At 30.8% G+C, this 23,474-nt stretch overlaps 2 long non-coding RNA genes across 10 annotated transcripts; one reads left to right on the plus strand and one right to left on the minus strand.

Annotated features, from left to right (window-relative positions):
* Nucleotides 1-234: 234 nt before the first annotated feature.
* On the plus strand, nt 235-18,379 carry LOC110011483 (uncharacterized). 9 transcript variants are annotated; one of them, XR_016065773.1, is made up of 14 exons: nt 235-404; nt 514-667; nt 764-878; nt 1,628-2,050; nt 2,967-3,140; nt 4,894-5,068; nt 6,372-6,447; nt 6,615-6,671; nt 11,008-11,181; nt 11,291-11,444; nt 11,541-11,655; nt 12,404-12,829; nt 13,746-13,919; nt 15,673-18,376. It is a non-coding gene; the product is annotated as an uncharacterized LOC110011483 (long non-coding RNA). The 9 variants fall into 9 exon arrangements; XR_016065772.1 differs by having other exon boundaries at nt 6,372-6,442; XR_016065770.1 differs by having other exon boundaries at nt 4,894-6,671; nt 15,673-15,847; nt 17,150-17,220; nt 17,393-18,375.
* A 707-nt stretch (nt 18,380-19,086) lies between these two features.
* Nucleotides 19,087-22,823, minus strand: LOC148787801 (uncharacterized). Its single transcript, XR_016065805.1, has 4 exons — nt 22,202-22,823; nt 20,999-21,051; nt 19,502-19,734; nt 19,087-19,346 (listed from the first exon to the last, which is right to left on the minus strand). It is a non-coding gene; the product is annotated as an uncharacterized LOC148787801 (long non-coding RNA).
* Between the last annotated feature and the right edge of the window lie 651 nt (nt 22,824-23,474).

The following is a 23,474-nucleotide window of genomic DNA, read 5'->3' on the forward strand; positions in this document are numbered from 1 at the left end:
CAATTTATAAAAGTGTGATAATTATTTAATTTAAATTTATAACCTAGTAATTAATTTTATAAGATGTGCAAATTATATACAAATTCAATAAAAAATTAATAAAATAACACAAAAAAATATATATGTTGTTATAGTATGCAATCCCATAATATTATTTCGACATAGCCTGTACAATGTGAAGAATTGCTATAAATAAAAAAATTTAAATTGCTATATTGATGATTCCTTAGGCATGTGAAGACAAAGCCTGTACAATGGATTCTGTGGGTCAAATCCTGAGTCGACAAGATAAAGATGGATGGTATACACAATAGAAAAAGAAGGCATATGAAACAATGAAACCAAAGAGAATACGAGAGGAGGAGATACTTCGTCTAATGGAAGAAAAGATACAACTGAAAGAAGTAAGTCATTACTCAAAAACTGCATATGAATATGTTTATATGTGGATGTGCTTGCATGTTTTTCATTTATCTAACACATTATTTAATCTACTTGATTCTTCTAAAATAGCAAGAGAAGCTGTTTACAGCTGCTTCAAAAGCTGAAGGTGCTGAGATGAAAAAATATAAGATGGAGATGCAGAAGTGGGAAACGGGGAAATATACTCTAAAATCCATTGTAGGTGAAATTGACAAAAACGTGGTTGAATTGGGATCAATTGGAGGTAGGATCTTTCGTTATTTGTGTTTCTTTGTTTCTTCTTCCTTTGGAATCCACTCACCGCGTTCAAGGCGCCTAAGCTATTTTTTCGCTTTTGTAGCTTAGGACATCTGGTCACAAGGTTTGCAGAAAAAGGGGTTACATATTGCACGACGTCAAACCCCATGGAAAGAACTATTGTATGGACTACGGTAGTTCTTAAAGAAACTTATGTGGTAATTGATCTTCCCCTATTGGTGAACGTTTTTATGAAGATTTTCTATGTTCTCATTCATTCAATTACCATGTATGCTATTTTAATACCACTTTGCACACATATGGTGTATAAATATGTGAATTAACTAGAATTGTTCCCCTTATCTCTGTTTTCTTATTTCTCTTAAAAATAATAGTTTTTTGGCTCTTGTTTCTAGTTTTTACATTCTGAATCCTAGTTGTGTCTACTATTATCTTTTGATGTCGAATGACAAAGGATAAAGGGGAAGAACTCATTTAAGGCTCTTTTGGTTCCCGAAAAATTGGGCAGGAGAAAGAGGATGTGGGGGTGCATTTTTAGTGTTACTTGAAAATAGTTCTGTTTTCAAGGAAATACGCAAGTCACTAGGATTAGATAACAAATTAATGTAATTGTGCAGCTCTGGCTTAAGTAAGAATTAACGTAGATTACGTGTTGAACCTCATGCATCGATTGTGTAACTCAGATTCCATTATTTCCAACTTTTTTGCGTAAATGAATTGCAGACTTCAATATGTTTAAAAGGATTATTCTGCATAATTGATTTCTGTTGCTGCTGAAATTCATTCTACAGAATTAGTGCACAAAAAATGTGCAGCAGAATCAAGTGAAATGTTGCAGTTTTCCTGTTTCGTTTGCCCCATACAATTTCTGCTACAGCAACGATTTTTTATAAGTGATAGGTTGTCTTAGACTGACCTCTCTACTTTTCTCGTATTTTTTCAACAGATTTCTGAAGATGCCTTGGAGACAAGCAAAAGAGAACTAGGAAGCAAATGAGGAAAAGCAATATCGACGAAAGAAGAAAAAAGAAATGAAGAAAAAAAAGAATATCTGCGAAAAAGAAGAAAAAAGAAACAGAAAAAAGCAATATATAGAAAAGAAAGAAGAAGAAAAAGAAACAAAAAAAAGGGAATATCCGCAAAAAACAAAAAGAAAAAGAAACCGAAAAAAAGCAATATATTCAAAAAAAAAAAAAAAGAAGCAGAAGAAACAAATGAAAAAAGCAATATCCAAAAGAGAAGAAAAAGGAAAAAAAGCAACATCCACTTGCTAACTTGGAGTTGTTGCTCTTGATGCACATACAATTGAGTGCTTGGAAAACAATTTTGCTGCTCGCAAGAAGAAGACACAACCGCTACTGCATGCAAGGTACTTGGTTTGTAGTTTACTGTTTAAGTGAGATGGCTCTTAGTTAATTTATTTTGGTTGTAAGAAGTAGTTTTCATTAATAATATAGGATGTGGCTTGCATAGTTGTTGGTAGTCGTTTATTACCTCCACAAAGTTACCCATTGTAACTCATAATGCTTGAATCAAACTAGCTTTTCAAACAAAAATAGAATCACTCTGTGTGTTTGTGCGGTTGGAACACCCCGAACACTTGTTCATGTAAACTAGTCTTATAATAACAGCGTTGCAATTGAGCACACCACAGCTGGAATTGCGTATAGTAGGCCATTTAGGCCAAAATGGAATGGAAAAGCTTGACTTATTGTTCTGTAGTTCTCCACAGATATGTATTGCTTCCTAGGCTTCGAGTTTGTGTAATGCCTGGTGTAGAAGCATTATTATTTACTTTATCTCACGTGGAAATTATATAAATCTAAAGAGTCTCGTGCTAGTATTTCTTGAAATTCTGTTTGATAAGGATTTTATAGTATATGAAAGTTATGAGAATATGTGTTCTCCGTATCCTCATTATTCCAATAATTGAGTGGATTCATTCCCTCGTAGCTGTATTGTTGTTTTGGAGCTTGCCCGAGAAGCTTCCCTTCTAGCAGATTGGCTACGTCACGTAAACATTGCTGCCATCTTTTCAGTGACCATACTGAAATATGTGAGTGGTGGTGACATATTGATGGCAGCTAGGATATTATTGGATCCTTTTGTATTTATTTGACATGCCTCTGACCCGTTTCTTTCAATGCTATTCAAGAGAGAGAATTTTCATTGATAGGACTCGATTCCATCTTATCACCTACCTACTTAAATATGTGAATTAATGTGGATTGATCCATTGTTTGTTTTATAATCCTATTTAAATTGCTGTATTGATGATTCCTTAGGCTTGTGAAGACAAAGCCTCTACGATGGATTGTGTGGGTCAAATCCTGAGTCGACAAGATAAAGATGGATGCTATACAAAAGAGAAAAAGAAAGCATATGAAACAATGAAACCAAAGAGAACATCAAAGGAGGAGATACTTCGTCTAATGGAAGAAAAGAAAGAACTAAAAGAAGTAAGTCATTACTCAAAAACTGCATACTTTAGCTATATGAGTTGTTTGGCTTGTCATGTTTTAGCTCAAATGCAAGTTTTCATGATTAGTAAAAAAAGATTGCTAATTGTGTGTTATGATCTTTGTCATGAAAAATTAATATTTTAATGTTAATTTCATTATTGTGGCAAGTGGCAACTCAAGAAAAAACATATCTGTAGTGCTCGCTGGCATCTTTCAATTTATTAAGAAAAAGTTCCATACAATAGAATCTTTCATGTTTGAACGGGCTTAGGCTTTGACTTTGGCCGTGAATGTTTAGGTTCGTTCTCTATGATTATGTATTCTCTATCTAGACAACAAGGTTTGTTGCTATTATTTAATAGGCCGCAATTATATGTGCCTAGGCAAGTGATGCAGCATCATTTTCAGGTATAAGTGATGTACTGATGGTTGAGGCTTTTTCTTGATATGAAGGTGGTTGTCAATGATGAATAGGGAGCTATTCTAAGCAGGATGGAATCTGAACGCTTGATTGAAGACACAGCTTGATACTCAACATAGTTCCTACACAGTTTCTTGCAGAGAATTAGAAGGAAAAGGAATTACATAATATTCTTTGGGCATCACACATTAACAAGAAGTAATATGCGAAACTTAATTAATGATCTCTAATGCAAAGAAGGATTAGACTTTTATAATGAGCAAAAGAGAAAGCTGATTAAAAAATGTGAGAGATAGTTGAAAAGTTGTGTCGATAATCGAGATTGTTTATGTAATTCTTTATTTTTCTAAAAATTCAGATATTTACAGGAGGAAGTGAGGACATACATTATAGATGAAACCTACATTATAGTGATGTCAAGTTGAAATGTTGTGGGAGTTTTCACTCTGATTCCATCAGTATGGTGGGTTGAAGTGGCAAAGTGAAGGGGATAATGACCTAATACAAGTCCAATTTACTCGATGAACTGGCCTAGGTGTGTTTTAACTTACTTCACTATAAGATTTGTATAGCTTAAAGAGACTTGATGTCGCAAATTATAACAGCAAATTATGGTTGAAGCCTCATTGGACAAGTTCCCTACGTGTAGTTACTATATGTTTCAACTCTACCACATCTTTGTGGCTGTTACTTAAATTGCTAATGCTTGGATAATGTGTCCTCTGGATGCATCAAAGTTCTGAAGTATTTGTGTCTATAGATGAAGTAAATGTAACTAATATTGGAGTCAATTAGGCTACTTCAGAAACCAATGTTCTTAACTGTAGCAGTTTTTCATGTCCTGTCAGTCCCCTTTATACTTGTTACAGTGCTTAAGGCCTATGTCTGACTTCTCGAAATTCTGTTTGATAAGGATTTTATAGTATATGAAAGTTATGAGAATATGTGTTCTCCGTATGCTCATTATTCCAATAATTGAGAGAATTCATTACCTCGTAGTTGTATTTTGTTTTGGAGCTTGCCCGAGAAGCTACCCTTCTAGGAGATTGGCTACGTCACGGAAATATTGTTGCCATCTTTTCGGTGACCATACTGAAATATGTGAGTGGTGGTGACATATTGATGGCAGCTAGGATATTTTTGGATCCTGTTGTATTCGTTTGACATGCCTGTGACACGTTTCTTTTAGTGCTATCCAAGAGAGAATTTTCATTGATAGGGCTTGATGCCATCTTATCACCTACCATACTAAAATATGTGAATTAATGTAAATTGATCCATTGTTTATTTTATAATCCTATTTAAATTGCTGAATTGATGATTCCTTAGGTATATGAAGACAAAACCTGTACAATGGATTCTGTGGGTTAAATCGTGAGTCAACAAGAGAAAGATGGATGCTATACAAAAGAGAAAAAGAAAGGCATATGAAACAATGAAACCAAAGAGAATATCAAAGGAGGAGATACTTCGTCTAATGGAGGAAAAGAAACAACTGAAAGAAGTAAGTCATTACTCAAAAACTGCATTTGAATATGTTTATATGTGGATGTGCTTGCATGTTTTTCATTTATTTGACACATTATTTAATCTACTTGATTCCTTACTATTTATATCCCGCCAAATTTATTAAAATATTTTCAAATCAAATAATAAGTCAAATTTTATGTTAGGAGCTCAACAACTTAGTTTAAGTATGATCTAAAATTAAATTTATTCTTTATGTAAAGTATTTGGTAATATAAGTAATTTACTTTGTAAAATATATTTTCATATATTGAGCTTGTAAATTGGATGATTTATGAAAGGTTATCTCACACATTATTTAATCTACTTGGTTCTTCTAAAATAGCAAGAGAAGAATTAATGTAGATTGATTCATTGTTCTCATTCATTTAATTACCATGAATGCTATTTTAATACCACTTTTCAGACATATGGTGTATAAATATGTGAATTAACTAGAATGTTCCTCTTATCTCTGTTTTTCGATTTCCCTTAAAAATGATTTTTTTTTGCTCTTATCTCTAGTTGTTACATTCTGAATTCTGTCTATTATTATCTTTTGATGTCGAATGACAAAGCAATAGGGGATCCATTAAGGCTCTTTTGGTTCCCTAAAAATTGGGCAGGAGAAAGAGGATGAGGGAATCCATTTTCAGTGTTACTTAGATAATAAATTAATGTAATTGTGCTCCTCTAGCTTAAGTAAGAATTAACGTAGATTACGTGTTAAACCTGATGCATCGATCTTGCTACTCACATCTCATATTTCCCACTTATTGTAGGTAGAGTTCTCTGAGTTTACATATGTGAATATTGCGACTTTTTAGTTTTAGGGTTCCATCGCGTAAAAGCTATTGATGAAGAGAAATAACTTATAGAAAGAGGAGATATTGAATCTTATTGCTCTAAATCTATTTGTGGTGCTGCAAGGAATCAATAGAGGTTCTTCTCTTGTATTTTGTTGTATGTATAATCTGTCTATTTTTAATTTATCATATTTAAGTGGGAGTAACTCTTCATTCGATGGACTCGAAATCTTTGTCCAAAAGCAGTAAGTTCTGCGATTTGTTCAAAAGCAGTAAGTTCTGCGATCATTTTGTGGCTTTACTTAAAATATATTGCATTTTCATGTTATCATTTTATCTTGGGAAGGTTGGTAAATTTTTTATGGCTTTACTTAAAATGTTTACATTTTCCTTCCAGACAAACGAGTAACTCTACTTGGAAACTATCCCCGATAGAGGTTCTTTTGTTTACTTTGTTGTATGACTAATTGTTGCAAACTTGTATTTGATTGGGAGTACATCTTCTGTTCGTGGACTTGCAATCTTCCAAAAGCACCAGACACAAGTTCTGCGATCATTTTATCTTGGTAAGGTCAGTAAATGTTTTTAGTGGCTTTAGTTAAAATATATTTACATATTCATGCTATCATTTTCTCTTGGGGAGGTTGGTAAATTTTTGTCGGCTTTAATTAAAATGTATTATATTTTATTTATATTTTTTCTTGACAAAATGAGTAACTGATTTTTGTTTTCTACTAGTGATTTGGGATAGTTCAGGGATGTGATCAAATGAAGGTTTTTCAAATGCCTTATAAGGTATTGATTTATTCTGTTTATTCATAATTATTGTGTGGTTAGTGACTAGTTAATTTTATTTAATAATAATTATCCCTTATTATTTATACCTTTTTTAAGAATTGCATAAGGAAATTTAAAAAAAAATATAATGTGAAGTGCTCAACTAATAGTTTATTATTTATGTAAATAAATATCTATTAATCTAATAAAGTGTTTTCTAGAAATTTCTCGATTTGAAAAAGTACTTATTTCAATTTTATTAACTAGTAATTATTTTTTACATATTACAATATCGAAAATTGAAAGGACAGTCCAATTCTATACCTATTAGGGAGATCATGGAAATGGATAAATTACATATTGTTTTATTGTTTGCATTCACACGGTATAATTTTGGTCAAGTATTTACATATATTTTGTAAAATATTGACCTTGTAGAAATTTTATTTAATAAAACAAACTTTAGGGTGCAAGAAAAGTGGAGGGAAATTTCATACTTATATATTTTTTCTTTCACTGTAAACCAAATGTGAGGAGAGCTTAACTAATTTAAAATTAATTTATTATTTATGTAAAATAGAGTTGTGGTAGCAAATTGGGTCCAGTAACTCTATAGTATACCTTTTATTCTGCTCAATTCTTAGGTCTGTGAATGTGGCTTCATTATCCCTATTTTATTTACTAAGGTATTGTTAATTTATAATATTATGTGGTTAATTTTTTAAGGATAAATTAGTTTTTTTATTTTATTATTATTTTTTAATTTGCAAACAAATTATTTGAAAGGATTCACCATCTTATATTGCTACGAAGAAATCAAATGTAAGTGTAAAATATGTGGTAAATGTTTATTAGTATATTTTAAATAAATTTATTAAACAGAAATAAAGATAATAGTTTTCTCAATTTTGTTAATAAATTTCTCTTTATTGCCATTTATATTTTTTTTCCTCATTATACCCTGTTATAGGTGAAAATTGTATAATTTATCTGAGATGGATAAATGTGTTCTCTCTATTTTGTGAAATCTATCAAAATATTTTCCAATCAAATAATAAGTCTAAAATTAATTTATTATTTTTGTAAAACAAATTTCTAGTAATCTGTTTATTAAAATTCATTATAATTTAAAATTTTAATTTTATTATTTAAATTGCACTATTAAAAAAATAAACTTTATTTATTATTATAATTTGTTGTCAAAGTTTATTTATTAATTGACGCATTATTCTTATGTGCATATAATAAATCAAATAGATAATTTTAAACATTAAAGATAAGTTGGATCATTTAGTTTCTCTATTTTATTTATTAGTAAGTATAGTTTAAAATTAATTTATTCTTTATGTAATTTTTCCAAATTTTTGTTTTAAAAAATAAATTTGGATTTATTATGATGTATGGTCAAAGTTTATTAATATACTAAGTTATTATCTAAATTGAGAAAATAATAAATAGGTATAAATTTATTAAATACAAATACTATATTTATAATTTAAAATTAATTTATTAAAATAGATAATTTTATTTTTCTACTATTATTTTCTCTTATGAAGGCGGATAAATTTTTGGTGGCTTTATTTAAAATGTAACTATACTTTTTTGCATTTTTTCTTGACAAATGAGTAAGAATTTATTACTTTTTAATAGTTGAGTGTATCTAGGGGATGTTATGATATGAGGGTTTTTTAATGCTTCATCATTTTTCTCTCAAATACAAGAATAATATACGTTAGTTACCAATAATTAAAAATAAAAGTTGAAAATTGAATTTTAATTTTAATACTAAATTATATGAGTATTTATGTTATAGAGTAAATTTGGTTCTTAAATTATTTAGTAGATTTTTAATAAGCTTATTTTATAAGACACAGAAAACATCTGATTAGCATAAGTAAAAATAAATTATTTAATTATTTTGTATTGGCATAAATTATTAATAAAACAATAATTTAGTTGCAAAACTTTATTTAATTAGTGGATAAGAAATGCAAAGTTTAGTTATTGAATTAATTTGACATATTTGGACCTCATCAGTTTTAATCTCCAAATAAAAAGAGCTAAGCTACTTATTTTAAAATTAATTTATTATCTTTGTAAAATAAATTTCTAATAATTTCTCTGTAATACAATTCTTAATTTAAGAAAAGGAAATTCTATTTAAGATTTTATTATTTTATATTATTATGCTGAGTGTTTATGTTATAGAATAAATTTATAAATATTTAGTAGACATAAATTGAATTTTAATTTTGATGATTAAATAAAATGATAGAAGCTGAATCGTATTACATTTGTGTTTATAATTTATTAAATTTTATTTTTATATTATTGTGATGAGTAAATTTTGGTTCTTAACATTATAAATTATTTTGTTATTAGTATAAGCCTATTTTAGTCATTATAAGACACAGAATAAATAAATTCAAAATTAATTATTTTGTATTTACATAAATTATTAATAAAACAATAATTTTCAAATTATACAGAGAAAAAGTTAATAAAATAATAAAAATATTTAAATCGTTATAATAAAAATATGTACACCTAATTATTGTTCGGCCACAAATGGCCCAGCAGAGGGATGATTGGCCCATGTTTCTGGTGCAACCCAGTGAAATGTTGCGGCCCAGCTAAGCTTTGGGCCCAAGTCTGTGATTTCAATAGTGTTCTAACAAAACTAAAAAACTATCTTTAGGTAGTAAATTATATATTCAATAATAATAATAAAATTAATGAGGTCATATTGTGTTATGTGGGACCTTTTAGTAACAAAAATAATAATTTGCATAAATTATTAATAAAACAATAATTTTCATCCATTTTCAAATAATTTTTAAATTATTATAATAAAAAAAATTTGGGGTTACATTATTTTATTTTTTTTTAAATAGGAAAATTATCCAGATCCCGTTATCAGTAGGTGCGGCCCAAGTTTCTGGAGCAGCTCAATGAAATGTTGCGGCCCAAAGCCCAATATAAATTTATAACTTTAAAATAATTTTTTAATTTAAATTTTTAACTTTAATAACTATTTTTTTAATCTAATAATTTAACATTTGAATTTTAAGAAGAATACCCGACTTTTTTTTTCTGTCCTGTCCCCGCGCCTGTAACATCCAAGGAGCGGGGGTTACGGGCCGTTCTCTTGCCCGATCGAGCCAACCAGGAGGAAAAATGAATACCAGTCTTAGCGAACCTTTCATCGGGTCTAACGTAAATAATAAAATTATACTTCATGAATATTGCTTCGACCCCTCTACCTTTTGTTAATAAAATTTTTAATTATAAACAAAAATAAAAAATTAATATTAAAACCATACAATATAACCAGTGAAACCTTGACCAACCCAATCAAATTATAAGAAAAGATGACAAGCTGAATAACAAATCGGGTGGAGAAGAAGGAAAAAAGGTTAGTGGTGGATGAAAAGAAGGAAAAGGGGGTGGGGGGAAGAAGAGGGAAAGAGGAGGTAGGAAAAATTGAGCGTCACGAGCTGACTCGACTCGTCTGCCAATTAGGATTGGAGAAGCAAAGGAGGTGGGTGGATATTATATTTCCGGTTCAACTAGTCAAACCACTGTTGGACCAGTGACACAATAATTTAACCGGTCTGATTCCGATAATAATTTAAATTCTTATTTTTTATGTATAAAATCGCTTCTTTTTATAATGAAAGTACTAAATTATTTAATTAATATATTAAACAATAAATTTAAGTTAAATAATTATAACAGATTAATTTTTTATTTAGACTAATTTAAATTTAAATTATTAATATCAAATAATTTAATTGTTTTAATTTTAAATTGAGTAAATTACATACAATTTCAATAATAATAATAAATTTAATGAGGTCATATTTTCATTCTCATAAACATATTTTGACACCCCCTCTAGCTTCTGGTAATTTAGAAATTTACGTATTAATATATCTATTAAATATGTAATTTAATATAAAGATTCTATAAAAAATTAATCAAACAATTTAAATATAAGTTAATAAATAATAAAAAATATACGGTATCATATAATCCATTCAAGTATTGCTTTAACTTCTCCTATCTTTTGATAATTAATATTAAGTTATAAATAAAAATAAAAATTTGAATTAGTTTATACATTTTTAATTTAAATTTATAGCCTAGTAACTAATTATTAATATATTAATTAAATAATTTAATATTTAATTATTAAGAGATGTAATTTTATATATTGATTTAATGAAAAAAGTTAATAAATAGCTTAAATTTAAATTAGTATAAATAAAAAAAAATATATCGGGGCATGTGAAGACAATGTGTCAATTTATTATATAATCCTATTTAAATTGCTATATTGATGATTCCTTAGGCATGTGAAGACAAAGCCTGTACAATAGATTCTGTGAGTCAAATCCTGAGTCGACAAGATAAAGATGGATGGTATACACAATAGAAAAAGAAGGCATATGAAACAATGAAACCAAAGACAATACGAGACGAGGAGATACTTCATCTAATGGAAGAAAAGAAACAACTGAAAAAAGTAAGTCATTACTCAAAAACTACATATGAATATGTTTATATGTGGATGTGCTTGCATGTTTTTCATTTATCTAACACATTATTTAATCTACTTGATTCTTCTAAAATAGCAAGAGAAGCTGTTTACAGCTGCTTCAAAAGCTGAAGGTGCTGAGATGAAAAAATATAAGATGGAGATGCAGAAGTGAGAAACGGGGAAATATACTCTAAAATCCATTGTAGGTGAAATTGACAAAAACGTGGTTGAATTAGGATCAATTGGAGGTAGGATCTTTCGTTATTTGTGTTTCTTTGTTTCTTCCTCCTTTGGAATCCACTCACCGCGTTCAAGGCGCCTAAGCTATTTTTTCGCTTTTGTAGCTTAGGACATATGGTCACAAGGTTTGCAGAAAAAGGGGTTACATATTGCATGACGTCAAACCCCATGGAAAGAACTATTGTATGGACTACGGTAGTTCCTAAAGAAACTTATGTGGTAATTGATCTTCCCCTATTGGTGAACGTTTTTATGAAGATTTTCTATGTTCTCATTCATTCAATTATCATGTATGCTATTTTAATACCACTTTGCACACATATGGTGTATAAATATGTGAATTAACTAGAATTGTTCCTCTTATCTCTGTTTTCCGATTTCTCTTAAAAATAATAGTTTTTTGGCTCTTGTTTCTAGTTTTTACATTCTGAATCCTTGTTGTGTCTACTATTATCTTTTGATGTCGAATGACAAAGGATAAAGGGGAAGAACTCATTTAAGGCTCTTTTGGTTCCCGAAAAATTGGGCAGGAGAAAGAGGATGTGGGGGTGCATTTTTAGTGTTACTTGAAAATAGTTCTGTTTTCAAGGAAATAGGCAAGTCACTAGGATTAGATAACAAATTAATGTAATTGTGCAGCTCTAGCTTAAGTAAGAATTAACGTAGATTACGTGTTGAACCTCATGCATCGATTGTGCAACTCAGATTCCATATTTCCAACTTTTTTGCATAAATGAATTGCAGACTTCAATATGTATAAATGGATTATTCTGCATAATTGATTTCTGTTGCTGCTGAAATTCATTCTACAGAACTAGTGCACAAAAAATGTGCAGCAGAATCAAGTGAAATGCTGCAGTTTTCCTGTTTCGTTTGCCCCATACAATTTCTGCTACAGCAACGATTTTTTATAAGTGATAGGTTGTCTTACATTGACCTCTCTACTTTTCTCGTATTTTTTCAACAGATTTCTGAAGATGCCTTGGAGACAAGCACAAGAGAACTAGGAAGCAAATGAGGAAAAGCAATATCGACGAAAGAAGAAAAAAGAAACGAAGAAAAAAAAAAGAATATCCGCGATAAAGCAAAAAAAAGAAACAGAAAAAAACAATATATAGAAAAGAAAGAAGAAGAAAAAGAAACAAAAAAAAGGGAATATCCGCAAAAAACAAAAAGAAAAAGAAACCGAAAAAAAGCAATATATTCAAAAAAAAAAAAAAAAGAAGTAGAAGAAACAAATGAAAAAAGCAATATCCAAAAAAGAAGAAAAAGGAAAAAAAGCAACATCCACTCGCCAACTTGGAGTTGTTGCTCTTGATGCACATACAATTGAGTGCTTGGAAAACAATTTTGCTGCTCGCAAGATGAAGACACAACCGCTACTGCATGCAAGGTACTTGGTTTGTAGTTTGCTGTTTAAGTGAGATGGCTCTTAGTTAATTTATTTTGGTTGTAAGAAGTAGTTTTCATTAATAATATAGGATGTGGCTTGCATAGTTGTTGGTAGTCGTTTATTACCTCCACAAAGTTACCCATTGTAACTCATAATGCTTGAATCAAACTAGCTTTTCAAACAAAAATAGAATCACTTTGTGTGTTTGTGCGGTTGGAACACCCCGAACACTTGTTCATGGAAACTAGTCTTATAATAACAGCGTTGCAATTGAGCACATCACAGCTGGAATTGCGTATAGTAGGCCATTTAGGCCAAAATGGAATGGAAAAGCTTGACTTATTGTTCTGTAGTTCTCCACAGATATGTATTGCTTCCTAGGCTTCGAGTTTGTGTAATGCCTGGTGTAGAAGCATTATTATTTACTTTATCTCACGTGGAAATTATATAAATCTAAAGAGTCTCGTGCTAGTATTTCTTGAAATTCTGTTTGATAAGGATTTTATAGTATATGAAAGTTATGAGAATATGTGTTCTCCGTATCCTCATTATTCCAATAATTGAGTGGATTCATTCTCTCGTAGCTGTATTGTTGTTTTGGAGCTTGCCCGAGAAGCTTCCCTTCTAGCAGATTGGCTACGTCACGTAAACATTGCTGCCATCTTTTCAGTGACCATACTGAAATATGTGAGTGGTGGTGACATATTGATGGCAGCTAGGATATTTTTGGATCCTTTTGTATTTATTTGACATGCCTCTGATCCGTTTCTTTCAATGCTATTCAAGAGAGAGAATTTTCATTGATAGGGCTCGATTCCATCTTATCACCTACCTACTTAAATATGTGAATTAATGTGGATTGATCCATTGTTTATTTTATAATCCTATTTAAATTGCTGTATTGATGATTCCTTAGGCTTGTGAAGACAAAGCCTCTACGATGGATTGTGTGGGTAAAATCCTGAGTCGACAAGATAAAGATGGATGCTATACAAAAGAGAAAAAGAAAGCATATGAAACAATGAAACCAAAGAGAACATCAAAGGAGGAGATACTTCGTCTAATGGAAGAAAAGAAAGAACTAAAAGAAGTAAGTCATTACTCAAAAACTGCATACTTTAGCTATATGAGTTGTTTGGCTTGTCATGTTTTAGCTCAAATGCAAGTTTTCATGATTAGTAAAAAAAGATTGCTAATTGTGTGTTATGATCTTTGTCATGAAAAATTAATATTTTAATGTTAATTTCATTATTGTGGCAAGTGGCAACTCAAGAAAAAACATATCTGTAGTGCTCGCTGGCATCTTTCAATTTATTAAGAAAAAGTTCCATACAATAGAATCTTTCATGTTTGAACGGGCTTAGGCTTTGACTTTGGCCGTGAATGTTTAGGTTCGTTCTCTATGATTATGTATTCTCTATCTAGACAACAAGGTTTGTTGCTATTATTTAATAGGCCGCAATTATATGTGCCGAGGCAAGTGATGCAGCATCATTTTTAGGTATAAGTGATGTACTGATGGTTGAGGCTTTTTCTTGATATGAAGGTGGTTGTCAATGATGAATAGGGAGCTATTCTAAGCAGGATGGAATCTGAACGCTTGATTGAAGACACAGCTTGATACTCAACAGAGTTCCTGCACAGTTTCTTGCAGAGAATTAGAAGGAAAAGGAATTACTCATAATATTCTTTGGGCATCACACATACAAGAAGTAATATGCGAAACTTAATTAATGATCTCTAATGCAAAGAAGGATTAGACTTTTATAATGAGCAAAAGAGAAAGCTGATTAAAAAATGTGAGAGATAGCTGAAAAGTTGTGTCGATAATCGAGATTGTTTATGTAATTCTTTATTTTTCTAAAAATTCAGATATTTACAGGAGGAAGTGAGGACATACATTATAGATGAAACCTACATTATAGTGATGTCAAGTTGAAATGTTGTGGGAGTTTTCACTCTGATTCCATCAGTATGGTGGGTTGAAGTGGTAAAGTGAAGGGGATAATGACCTAATACAAGTCCAATTTACTCGATGAACTGGCCTAGGTGTGTTTTAACTTACTTCACTATAAGATTTGTATAGCTTAAAGAGACTTGAAGTCGCAAATTATAACAGCAAATTATGGTTGAAGCCTCATTGGACAAGTTCCCTACGTGTAGTTACTATATGTTTCAACTCTACCACATCTTTGTGGCTGTTACTTAAATTGCTAATGCTTGGATAATGTGTCCTCTGGATGCATCAAAGTTCTGAAGTATTTGTGTCTATAGATGAAGTAAATGTAACTAATATTGGAGTCAATTAGGCTACTTCAGAAACCAATGTTCTTAACTGTAGCAGTTTTTCATGTCCTGTCAGTCCCCTTTATACTTGTTACAGTGCTTAAGGCCTATGTCTGACTTCTCGAAATTCTGTTTGATAAGGATTTTATAGTATATGAAAGTTATGAGAATATGTGTTCTCCGTATGCTCATTATTCCAATAATTGAGAGAATTCATTACCTCGTAGTTGTATTTTGTTTTGGAGCTTGCCCGAGAAGCTACCCTTCTAGGAGATTGGCTATGTCACGGAAACATTGTTGCCATCTTTTCGGTGACCATACTGAAATATGTGAGTGGTGGTGACATATTGATGGCAGCTAGGATATTTTTGGATCCTGTTGTATTCGTTTGACATGCCTGTGACACGTTTCTTTTAGTGCTATCCAAGAGAGAATTTTCATTGATAGGGCTTGATGCCATCTTATCACCTACCATACTAAAATATGTGAATTAATGTAAATTGATCCATTGTTTATTTTATAATCCTATTTAAATTGCTGAATTGATGATTCCTTAGGTATATGAAGACAAAGCCTGTACAATGGATTCTGTGGGTTAAATCGTGAGTCAACAAGAGAAAGATGGATGCTATACAAAAGAGAAAAAGAAAGGCATATGAAACAATGAAACCAAAGAGAATATCAAAGGAGGAGATAGTTCGTCTAATGGAGGAAAAGAAACAACTGAAAGAAGTAAGTCATTACTCAAAAACTGCATTTGAATATGTTTATATGGGATGTGCTTGCATGTTTTTCATTTATTTGACACATTATTTAATCTACTTGATTCCTTACTATTTATATCCCGCCAAATTTATTAAAATATTTTCAAATCAAATAATAAGTCAAATTTTATGTTAGGAGCTCAACAACTTAGTTTAAGTATGATCTAAAATTAAATTTATTCTTTATGTAAAGTATTTGGTAATATAAGTAATTTACTTTGTAAAATATATTTTCATATATTGAGCTTGTAAATTGGATGATTTATGAAAGGTTATCTCACACATTATTTAATCTACTTGGTTCTTCTAAAATAGCAAGAGAAGAATTAATGTAGATTGATTCATTGTTCTCATTCATTTAATTACACTGAATGCTATTTTAATACCACTTTTCAGACATATGGTGTATAAATATGTGAATTAACTAGAATGTTCCTCTTATCTCTGTTTTTCGATTTCCCTTAAAAATGATTTTTTTTTGCTCTTATCTCTAGTTGTTACATTCTGAATTCTGTCTATTATTATCTTTTGATGTCGAATGATAAAGGAATAGGGGATCCATTAAGGCTCTTTTGGTTCCCGAAAAATTGGGCAGGAGAAAGAGGATGAGGGAATGCATTTTCAGTGTTACTTAGATAACAAATTAATGTAATTGTGCTCCTCTAGCTTAAGTAAGAATTAACGTAGATTACGTGTTAAACCTGATGCATCGATCTTGCTACTCACATCTCATATTTCCCACTTATTGTAGGTAGAGTTCTCTGAGTTTACATATGTGAATATTGCAACTTTTTAGTTTTAGGGTTCCATCGCGTAAAAGCTATTGATAAAGAGAAATAACTTATAGAAAGAGGAGATATTGAATCTTATTGCTCTAAATCTATTTGTGGTGCTGCAAGGAATCAATAGAGGTTCTTCTCTTGTATTTTGTTGTATGTATAATCTGTCTATTTTTAATTTATCATATTTAAGTGGGAGTAACTCTTCATTCGATGGACTCGAAATCTTTGTCCAAAAGCAGTAAGTTCTGCGATTTGTTCAAAAGCAGTAAGTTCTGCGATCATTTTGTGGCTTTACTTAAAATATATTGCATTTTCATGTTATCATTTTATCTTGGGAAGGTTGGTAAATTTTTTATGGCTTTACTTAAAATGTTTACATTTTCCTTCCAGACAAACGAGTAACTCTACTTGGAAACTATCCCAGATAGAGGTTCTTTTGTTTACTTTGTTGTATGACTAATTGTTGCAAACTTGTATTTGATTGGGAGTACATCTTCTGTTCGTGGACTTGCAATCTTCCAAAAGCACCAGACACAAGTTCTGCGATCATTTTATCTTGGTAAGGTCAATAAATGTTTTTAGTGGCTTTAGTTAAAATATATTTACATATTCATGCTATCATTTTCTCTTGGGGAGGTTGGTAAATTTTTGTCGGCTTTAATTAAAATGTATTATATTTTATTTATATTATTTCTTGACAAAATGAGTAACTGATTTTTGTTTTCTACTAGTGATTTGGGATAGTTCAGGGATGTGATCAAATGAAGGTTTTTCAAATGCCTTATAAGGTATTGATTTATTCTGTTTATTCATAATTATTGTGTGGTTAGTGACTAGTTAATTTTATTTAATAATAATTATCCCTTATCATTTATACCTTTTTTAAGAACTGCATAAGGAAATTTAAAAAAAAATATAATGTGAAGTGCTCAACTAATAGTTTATTATTTATGTAAATAAATATCTATTAATCTAATAAAGTGTTTTCTAGAAATTTCTCGATTTGAAAAAGTACTTATTTCAATTTTATTAACTAGTAATTATTTTTTACATATTACAATATCGAAAATTGAAAGGACAGTCCAATTCTATACCTATTAGGGAGATCATGGAAATGGATAAATTACATATTGTTTTATTGTTTGCATTCACACGGTATAATTTTGGTCAAGTATTTACATATATTTTGTAAAATATTGACCTTGTAGAAATTTTATTTAATAAAACAAACTTTAGGGTGCAAGAAAAGTGGAGGGGAATTTCATACTTATATATTTTTTCTTTCACTGTAAACCAAATGTGAGGAGAGCTTAACTAATTTAAAATTAATTTATTATGTATGTAAAATAGAGTTGTGGTAGCAAATTGGGTCCAGTAACTCTATAGTATACTTGTTATTCTGCTCAATTCTTAGGTCTGTGAATGTGGCTTCATTATCCCTATTTCATTTACTAAGGTATTGTTAATTTATAATATTATGTGGTTAATTTTTGAAGGATAAATTAGTATTTTTATTTTATTATTATTTTTTAATTTGCAAACAAATTATTTGAAAGGATTCACCATCTTATATTGCTACGAAGAAATCAAATGTAAGTGTAAAATATGTGGTAAATATTTATTAGTATATTTTAAATAAATTTATTAAACAGAAATAAAGATAATAGTTTTCTCAATTTTGTTAATAAATTTCTCTTTATTGCCATTTATATTTTTTTTCCTCATTTTACCCTGTTATATTATTTATTAATTATTAATATAGGTGAAAATTGTATAATTTATCTGAGATGGATAAATGTGTTCTCTCTATTTTGTGAAATCTATCAAAATATTTTCCAATCAAATAATAAGTCTAAAATTAATTTTTTATTTTTGTAAAACAAATTTCTAGTAATCTGTTTATTAAAATTCATTATAATTTAAAATTTTAATTTTATTATTTAAATTGCACTATTAAAAAAATAAACTTTATTTATTATTATAATTTGTTGTCAAAGTTTATTTATTAATTGACGCATCATTCTTATGTGCATATAATAAATCAAATAGATAATTTTAAACATTAAAGATAAGTTGGATCATTTAGTTTCTCTATTTTATTTATTAGTAAGTATAGTTTAAAATTAATTTATTCTTTATGTAATTTTTCCAAATTTTTGTTTTAAAAAATAAATTTGGATTTATTATGATGTATGGTCAAAGTTTATTAATATACTAAGTTATTATGTAAATTGAGAAAATAATAAATAGGTATAAATTTATTAAATACAAATACTATATTTGTAATTTAAAATTAATTTATTAAAATAGATAATTTTATTTTTCTACTATTATTTTCTCTTATGAAGGCGGATAAATTTTTGGTGGCTTTATTTAAAATGTAACTATACTTTGTAACATCCGAACCCGAAAGATCCACAGAGAGTAGAGATGAACCCTGTGAAGAGACGATGTCCATCCAATTGTCATTAAATCCTGGGTATTCAACCAAATTAAGATCCTGGAACAAACAGAAAAGTGAGCTCATGAGACCAGCTGCTGTCTATCCTTTAGACAGCCAAAGCAATTTGTGACCCATTTCCTCACTTAGCAAAGCTTGCAAACCTGAAGAGCACACTAAATCGTCAAAAATCTGTGACTTATATCCTTTGGCAGCATGGAGAAGGTGCTATATTTGTTTATGTCCTACAACAAAAGAAAATTGCTTGTCAATTCACTTAAAACAGTTTGGCTCTCCCTCTTATACAGTGAACTATAAATAGAGTAACCACGCCACACATACTTGCCAAATTTTATATATACACAGATCCATAAGAGATGGGCAACTTCGTTTCCCTTACCAATAGATGATCTAGAAAATGAGGTTCCAAGCCATTTTGAGCTCCCACTTTTAGTATATCCACCAGAAACCCCTCGGTTCAGGTTATCCTCGTTTACCGGCTGGTCTTGCTTCCTGGAACAAGCTCCCCCCATTTTTTACTGTATTCTATTTTATTTAAATTAAGAAAACTGCAGCAAAGCCCAGCAGTTGTCAACTTATCACCAATGCTGGGGGTACAAATTCAGCATCACCCTGCAAAACATAAAGAAATCAGATGATTCATCATGATTCTAGATGGATTACGAGTAGGCTTACAAGTCTAAGTCAAACTTTCCTCATCCTCTTTCAAGAAAGCGCCCAATTTTTCCATTAAATTATACATATGAAAACATATAGATGAGTTATTACATCCAGGACTTCCAATTACAGCATGCTCACGATACACTGGACAAGAGAAGAGACAAGTACATGACAAATATAGTGTAAAAGCATATTTAGTAAATACGGAAGAACATAAGTTTAGCAGCTTCTACGAAAGCAAAGTATAATCCTCGTCCCCGTAACATAAGATTAATATAATATCAACTTTTTAGCTGTGGTTAACCACGTTGAAATATTTATCCTAAGTCATATTAGTTGCCAGAGCATCAAACTTTCCCCGAGTTCCGGAAAAAAGCTTCAACATAATTGACAAAGGTGAGCGCTATTCACAGGTTAACCATGGCAATGTCAAACCAATCCCAGCATTACGTAAAACCCGATATATCGATGCTAACTATTAGAACTTGAAAGGAGTGGAGGAAATATCTTGTTAATAGCCTTTGATGAATCTCCTATAGTAGTTCACAGGTTAACGGCGGCCGTAACTATAACGGTCCTAAGGTAGCGAAATTCCTTGTCGGGTAAGTTCCGACCCGCACGAAAGGCGTAACGATCTGGGCACTGTCTCGGAGAGAGGCTCGGTGAAATAGACATGTCTGTGAAGATGCGGACTACCTGCACTTGGACAGAAAGACCCTATGAAGCTTGACTGTTCCCTGGGATTGGGTTTGGGCCTTTCCTGCGCAGCTTAGGTGGAAGGCGAAGAAGGGCCCCCCCGCAGGACAAAAAGCACTGACTATAAAGAATGCTCTTCACACTTCAACAATGGAGATAACATGGCATAGCTTATGATTATTTATTTATTTTAAATGAATCATCGTATAAGACAACCAAGATTAAGCATTACATGAAGAAACTAATTCAAGTATGAACCAAGAACGACAGCAGTAATGGAGACTTGAATGTAAAAAAGAATGCTTATCGCCTTCACCTTTAATCATGTTAGATAACTACACTATCTTTTACAGGAATGGGAATAGCATTTAATCACGTTAACGTAATAGTAGTGGCAAACTACTTCACATGTAATATAATACATAATCAACTAATGTGCACCAAATACATCAAGAATATGTGCTTAAGTAGAAACCACTATCAAACTATATTATTTAAGAAAGCATTTTAAATTCGATACCTGCATGCCTGTGGACTGGGAGTTATTGGCCATTTCAGGAAAATGACCAATCTCTGAAACAACCATGAAAAACACAAAATATTAGTAAATTAGTTTTAGAAAACTCTATATTTTATAAATTAAGAATGTGCAAATTGTCATAAGAGCTCAGTTCCATAGCAAAGAAACAAGAAGTGAGAGGGAATACAATAAAAGTGGCAGATAAAGCAATGGTAAGGCTAAGACAAGTTATGTCCTCGGTTAGGACTTAATGAAAACATTAACAACTGTCAATTCAATACGCGACTGTTAATTTAATTGTACAGGTGACCATAACATATTTTCCTTGTGAGTCATGACCACTACCAAAAGAACATACAAAACAATATCCACATATGTTCCAATATTAAAGCTTTGAACTATGCTGACAACAAGATGGAGTTAGTCATACCTAACAACAAATAAAGGGATCAAAAGAAACAGATCTGTGATAATGATACAATACCTAGTTAGAAATGCATGCCTATTATTTTTCATACAAGCCCTTTCTGTTTCTTTTATTTGCCATAGAAATTCCATAACTAATGCATAATCAGGCTTTATTCGTAGATATATGCGGATGGCTGTAACTTAAAAAACCAGAAAGGTAAACCTCCTCTGCAGGTCCCAGTTTAAAATGGATGAAAACCCAAAGAGAAAGAAGAATAGCCAAATTTTATCTAAGAACAGCATGATCTTCTTGGGGTGCATTTTTTTTGTTAAAACAAAAATCTGCATTCTCACTCCAATTCTTACATCCTAAAGTTCAATAAAAACCTTAAAGAAGATAATTGAAAAACTTGAATTCAATCAAGAACATCCCTGTGTGGTGCAGCAGTTAATAAACAACTAAACCCTCCCTGCCAGGCCAACCAAATTCTTGAAAGAAATCAACCAAGAAACGAACAACCCACCATCTTTAAGGAAAACCCTAAAGAAATTAAAAACTGGAGGGGGGAAAAACGTGCTGTTCTCTAGACATCTTTTACCCAAGAAAAACAAGAGAACACTTCTAAAACATGATTCCAGGAAAAACCAACCAAGAAGACTAGAATTGAACTACTCTCAACCCAATGATAAAACCAAAAGCGCAGTTTCCATACATTCAAAAGTGAAAAACTAACAAGTTTTCATCACCCAATATTTCAAGAAAACTGGAAGGCTGAGAGCGTCAAAATGAATTACATTGGAACAGAAGACAAGAGGTCCCCATAACCCTCCGGAGTCATAAACCCAGATCCTCCGCCGCCGCTGGTACTCAACCCTAACCCTTCCCTCCCTTTCTGCTGATCTTTCCCCCCTTATTCTTTCCTCTGTTTTTTTGGGCGAGAATCGTAACATGAATAGAGGAAATGGAAAATGAAGGGGTGTGGCTTAAAATGTGGGATTGTGGATGGACGGTGGTTTTGGGTAAAATGGCCGGAAAGAGGATGGTGATTTTTAGGGTTTTTACCCGTGGATTTTTTCTTTTATGGGATATCTTTAGTACAATTTCTTCCCAAAACTATGACATCAAGATTCTAAGAAATCATCCATAAAAGGAAGAAGAAGAAGAAAAGGAATTCGCATTCGTCATCTTCATACCGAAGTGAAGAGAGACAGACTTTGAGAAATATGAGAGAGAGAAATGTTTTGTGTTTCTTGGGTATGAAGATGATGATGACGACATGTATCACTTGTAATTCCCAAAGTTGCCATTAGCCCCCCCACCCTTTCTTTTATTAATTTCTTTTTGTAAAATACACAAAGTTTTTATATTAATTTCTAATGTAAATATATCTCAATCACATATGCCATCAAATGTTTTGAAAAGATACCAATTTATAAATTTAGGATTTACCCAAAATTTATTATTATTTTATAAATAGTTTGTGTTCATAATCAATCTGCTAGTTTGAATAATATTTTAATTTAATGATAAATAGAACTTCAAGATCAAAAATAAAGAACGACTAATATATATATGGCACACTTAAATGTGTGTGCACTATTAATTTAAATTTAAAAAACTAATTATTATTTAAAAATATATTAATTAGATAAATAAAAAATATAAAACAAATATAATGAGAAGAAGAGAGAGAGAGAGAGAATAAAAATTAATGTAGAAGTTGACAAGAGAGAGAGAGGATAGAAATAAATCTATGAACGGTTTTTTTTTTTTTTTTTCGTTTGAAATGTTTGAAAGTGACCAAATTAATCTGGACCGATTTTTGGAACAGTTGGCTATATGTTCTTATAAATGCATTACAAATATTTAGAAACAGGTCATGCCTGACCGTTCCAATTTAGGACGGGCACCGTAACACATTGTTAGAAACTGCTCTTAATATTAAACTTTTCTAAAAAAATTATTTTTTTAATTGGAATGGACTGGGCTAAATTTAGAACGGCCATATTATTTACATCGGTTTACTTTTGAAAAGGTTTTTGTAATACTCATGCTTGAGTTTTGGAA

This window comes from Sesamum indicum, linkage group LG6 (assembly GCF_026168435.1).
Source record: "Sesamum indicum cultivar Baizhima isolate 11 linkage group LG6, ASM2616843v1, whole genome shotgun sequence".
NCBI classification, from domain to species: Eukaryota; Viridiplantae; Streptophyta; class Magnoliopsida; order Lamiales; family Pedaliaceae; genus Sesamum; species Sesamum indicum.